This window comes from Leptosomus discolor, chromosome Z (genome assembly GCF_034619465.1).
Source record: "Leptosomus discolor isolate bLepDis1 chromosome Z, bLepDis1.hap2, whole genome shotgun sequence".
In the NCBI taxonomy this organism is placed as follows: Eukaryota; Metazoa; Chordata; class Aves; order Leptosomiformes; family Leptosomidae; genus Leptosomus; species Leptosomus discolor.
The window spans coordinates 62,407,499-62,413,176 of NC_141419.1; positions in this window are offsets into that span (position 1 = coordinate 62,407,499).

The window sequence follows — 5,678 nt, forward strand, 5'->3', positions numbered from 1 at the left end:
CTAGACCATGCCTCAGAGCACACCTGGTTCTCTGGAAATCCTTCTAACATCCACAGCAACTGCTGCAGAGGGTAACCAGCATCCACTGTGATACCAGCAACAGCATCTGTGACCTCTGCATGTACCATAGAGGAGAGGACAGCACCTCTACAAACTCCATAATGACAATCCAGAAGTGTTAGGGAACCTCTCTAATGTATCAAGCAAGATACTGAAGGGCTGTTAGACTAAAATGTGACAACATAAAAAGGATAGTACAAACAGAAAATGAAATGTTGAACACTTCTCTATTCTTCAGTTTATTATAGCGAAGAAAATGCTTTCTAGTAAGCACTAAATCAAATCCCGCTAGAAAGAAAGAGAATCAGATCATGGGAGCAGGTATCACCTGGTTAGCATTTACAGCACTTGTAATGCAAGAATCCTTTTCCAAATGGAAAACCAAAATGAGCAAATATGAGCTGAGCAATCATTATCCCTGGGAATTATGAAGCAGCAGCATATCTCTTCAGTAACTTCTTCACTTTGAAGTCACAGGGTGAAAAAAATCTATTACACATGTTGTTACCCAGTGGGTTCCTCTCCAGTTGCAGATTTCACGACTTAAATTAACACTGGAAGTTGGATTTTGATTTTAAAACATCGGGAATTTGATGAGTCAGAATCAAAATTACCCATCCAGTTTTGTCCTTGCAGTTCAGAAAAGAGGCACACCTGTCATGGGAACCGGTGCCAGACATCAAGGTAACTAGTACAACTAATTCAGCTCCTATTTTAATAAACTTTAAATTGTTCAGTAATCAACATGACATTTGTAAATGACAAATTTACTTACAGAGCTAGGTAGTGTACATAAAAATAAGGCTACAAAACAGTCACAAAACCAGACAAAACAGCCAGCAACCAGTCTGAGAAGTCTCTTTCTAGTAACAACAACCAAAGACTACAAAGACATTCTGAGAACAAAGAGGAAGCTTCTAGTTTAGGAGCAACTTTACTAAGCCAATAAATGCTTTAGTTAACTAAGAGGATTGGATAACATTGGGACTTGCCTTATTGCAAACAAAAAACGCTGTGTCAAAGCTAAAGGTTTATATTCACTCAGTGTACGTGCTTGGATTTTCAAAGTTCAGCTATCTATACACATTCACGCACTTCCTTTTTTCAAAAGTTGACTAGTGGGAGGAAAACAAACCCCAAAAATCTTCAAGGATGTTATAATTTTTTGTCATTAACACAAGATAGTCGAAATCTGGATGTTTTGCTGAACACTCATTCCCAAAAACAAGTTAAAGAATTCATTATCATAGGGTTAAAAAAGTCTTAGTCATTCACGTTTACAGTCAGTCCACTTCCAGTGTACTTGGATAAATCCGCTACGGTAAAACAGGAAAATTGGTTTGCTAAAGACTATGAACTTAGGGCATTGATTTTTAACTCTTTCAAACTATTTAACTATTTTGACCCAGAAGCTTTAAAGTTATAAGATATTAAATAAGCATTTGCTGTTCCATTTTAGAAAATACTGATAGATTTTAGAATTTAGTTTTGTAGATAATCTTTCCAGTTCAATGGAACCAATCAGGCAGACTGGTACAGATGCAACCTCCTTTCCAAATATTAATTCCACAGGCTATCTGTAGCATAATTTGCTTCCTTCTTAATGTGGATAATGAATTGTTTTACAGCCAAATCACTATAGTAAAATTCAAACTGATTCATCCAAGTGCACTACATATAAAGGTAAGAGAAAGAATGCCTGCTTTCTTTCAAACATTTCCTGTGGTTGTTCTTCTATGTTCCCTTTTCTTTCTTGTCATGTAAAAATCACATTTAACTTGCCCAATAAACTCTGCACTGGCACAAGTTATAGTCAGTTCCATTAGTCCATTTTACTTAATTCTTGTAATGGAATTTACTAATTCCAATTAATTTACTAATTCCATTAGTCATTTTTACTTAATTTTTTTGGTTAAATACACAAGCAAAATTTCCTAAGATTTAATTACTTTTGGACCAACTATTTGTGGAGAAAATACATCTTATCATTTCAGTTTTTTAAAAAAGATGACAAGAATGAAGGAGATATGACTGCCTGGCTAACGGCTGCCAGTTTTGCATTACCATAAAATGTCTTTATGACTGTGCGTGGGTCTTCTGCAACAGCAGCAATGCCTACAGCTTTCTATACCAATGGAACACTGCCTGCCTTCTGAAATGCCAGCCGTCCAACAGCACCATGCAATATGTGACGTTGTCTGATTTTTCTTCTGTGGACTCCGTATCATGACCTGACAGACTGCTGGTCAACAGGCCACAGCCTGGAGAGCTGGAGAGCCAGGAGCCTGTACCTAAGCCTAGGTTTATACTCCTGTACTCCACAGGGCAACGCTTCCCAGCTGATGATGTGCCAGCACATCATGAGTAAGGTGCTGTACCAAAGTAGACTTGGCAGCTCTTGTTCTTCATTATGCATTTGAAACACAGTGGTGGCAAGTTGCTGATGGAGGGATAAGACAGGTATCAATCAGCCAAGCAGGACAGAGATCCTGGATTTGACTGTGGCTCTTCAGAGGTGTTTCTGATTTCCTGTGACAGCCACTCAAATAAAGAGCAGCAATACGGCTGGGGGTGTGGGAACTAGAACAGCACAGGCAATGTCCCCCAGTGTGGTGCCATGCATATTCACAGTAGCAGTGAAATCACACTGTTTGGATGGTGTCTGGAGCAGCAAGCAGGGACCAGCGAGGAGAGGCAACAGCTGCAGCCCCTGTTGCAGATGGGCTTCTCCCCAGTGTATACAGTCCGGTGTAGCTCAAACCTGCCTCCCCTCCACATGTATAAACCACAGTGGCTCTTTATGCCCTATGCGAAACTAACCCCCATTCTCCCTGCTACTTCTTTAATCCTTAATTCTTTCTTCAGAAACTAGCCCCATTTCCCTAGCAATCAGCCACAGTTTCCCACGCGTTCTCTATTCTTACATTACTGAAATCTGCTGCCCCATCATGTTAACCCCTCCACAGAAACTGCTGCAATACGGAGGTCTACCAGAGCTGCAATACAGAGGTCTAATGCAGTCTCAAGAACTGAACAAATTCGGACAATTCTGCTCAAAACCAGCAGAAATTTGGACAGACCAGAATGGTTTGCTTGGCTCCAAGGGTCTCAGTGGCTGCGGGCTGACGATATCTTTGGTAACCTGTTTTGAAGGAAAATTCTGTTCTTTCAAATTTACCAGTGAGAGATCTATCAATCACCATTTTCTCCGATGACGCCTAATTAAAGAAATACCTGTCAGTGGCTGCCAGCGCAGTACTGCCATCTTGCGCGGAGTTGGACTATAGCAGGAAACGTCTCCCCTGGATCTCTGCTGCAGCAGTAGCAGCTAAGACCTCAGGGAGTTGCGTTCCTCACACAAGCCACTACTCCAACACACTTGTTGGAGGACGGATTCTTCTACTCACAGATGGCCAGGTCTGTTGTGTAATTTAATCTATTAGCTATAATTTTTTCTGTCCTCTGCCTTCTCACTCTGATCGCTCCTTCTTGGTATGCCACTACTTATTTATTTTTCCAGTTCCTTCCCATAATTATGCTCATCTCTATTTTTCATAACATTTTACACAACCACCCATCACTCATGTATCTAACAGACTTCCATGTATCCTTCCACCATGCCTTACTACCTTCTTGGATCACAAGCAATTAGAATTAAGTACATGTAGTCCAAAGCATCCTCCAGTTCTTTGCACAGGGTTGTCATTTTGTGACTCAGCTTTCCTGTTTCCCCTCCCTTGGTTGTTGCTGTCATTCACTGTGTCTTTATGGCAGAGAATGTTTTGATTCTAGATAAAACCTTATGCACATATTAAACCCCAGAGAAGTTTGTGAGAACAAGGCTTTTCGATGTTCCTTTCCTATGACTGGCAGCTAGTCATTTTAGATAAACCAAGACTTAGGCAAGAACTTTTTTACTCAGGTGAGCCATGTAATACCTTCAGTAAAACTATTAACTGCGGGCAAAACCCTCGCTTTCAAAGGTGTATGCAGAATCTTGGGGCAGCTGCCTCCATCCTTGCAAGCGCTTACATCTATAAGCAGTTAAATGAACACTTACTCTATACTGTAAATCGACAGTAAAAGTCTGACATGATCCAGTCTCTCAAACCTCTGGAGCTGAAAATACATACTACCATCCTGTTTTTAAAGTCTTTACAAACTGAAACTATGTGTGGTCAAGAGATTAAATACTTTAAAAACTCACAGGCATTTTCAAAAATTAAAAAAAAAAAATTCAAGTTCTTGGGAGGTCTTGAAGTAAAAATGTTAAGCAATTTTCCACAATAGAAAAAAAAATTTTTTTTCCTTTTCTCCTATTTTTGCAGTGCCATTAGAAGAAGGGGAGGAGGAAAAATGAGAAGACAGCTGTCTTCTCAGGCATTTTTTCAAAAACACAAACTTTGCAAAAAAATACAGATTTAGAAAATTCATTAATACTAACTACAAGAATCACTTACAGGTCAAAACATTTAGTAGATGTTATTTGAAGATGACACTCACTACGTCTGAATTGTGAACCAGAAGACTCTTTCTGGAAAAAGATGATTAATTCTTATCGTAAAGTGAGATGTCAAATTCCACTATGAGGTGGCGTTTGAGGTGCCATATATTCTCATGGACTGGTGTTGGAAACTTTAATGAGGTACTCTTTAGTGCTGAAATAATCCTGGCAATCCTATCCAATATTTGTATCCCTGTTTAAAAAGCCAAGTGACAGTGCCTAAGTTTTGTCTCAACACTTTCTTAATTATGAAAATTTTATTTCTTTGGATTTCAAAGCCAGCCTTTATGTATAGTGCCATGAAAACACTCTGACACACGATGAAAGGCAGAGTAAAACAAGAAGCCTAATGTCAAATGCATTTAATTCCTTTCTGTGCCAATTTACACTCAGTACCAGGCTCCATCACGCCCGAGTTGTGGCTCTGCCAGGGCCTCTGTATACACTTAACGTGGAGAAGAGTTCCTGGAAGTTTCTTGGGACAGTTTCTATAAATTTAAAAAAAAAAAAAAAAAAAAAAAAAAAAAAGGACAATGACATGCAGCCGACTGCAGCGCTGGCATTTCCCCTCCATTGCATTTTTAATACCCACCCAAGCCGCAAGAACCAGCATGAAGCCCATCGCTTCTCTGCATGTTTAGCGTCTGAAGTCACCCGAAACCTGCAACGTCACTTCAGTGACGTTAACTGTCGGTTAAAACCACACGTGGTATCAGCCCCACCTGAACGGAACCGCATTTTTTTCAGGCTGCTGGAGAATTTAGGGTGTTTACTCGAACTTAGCTTGAAAAGAAAATTTAAAAAGGCACAATGTAACCTGGTTACGGAAACCGGAGGCCCGGGCACAGGCCCGCCCTGCCGCCCACCCACGGCCGTTTCGGGCGGCGGGCGGCCGCCGCTCCCCCTCAGGCAGCACCCGCGGGCGGAGCCCCGGCCGCCTCTCCCCCCGCCTCTCCCCCCGCCTCTCCCCCCGCCTCTCCCCCCGCCTCTCCCCCCGCCTCTCCCCCCGCCTCTCCCCCCGCCTCTCCCGCTCACGGGGCCGCAGGGCAGGGGGCCCGCGGGCGGGGCGAGGGGAGGCGCAGCGCGGCGGGGAGCCCGAGCCGTTGGGCTCCGA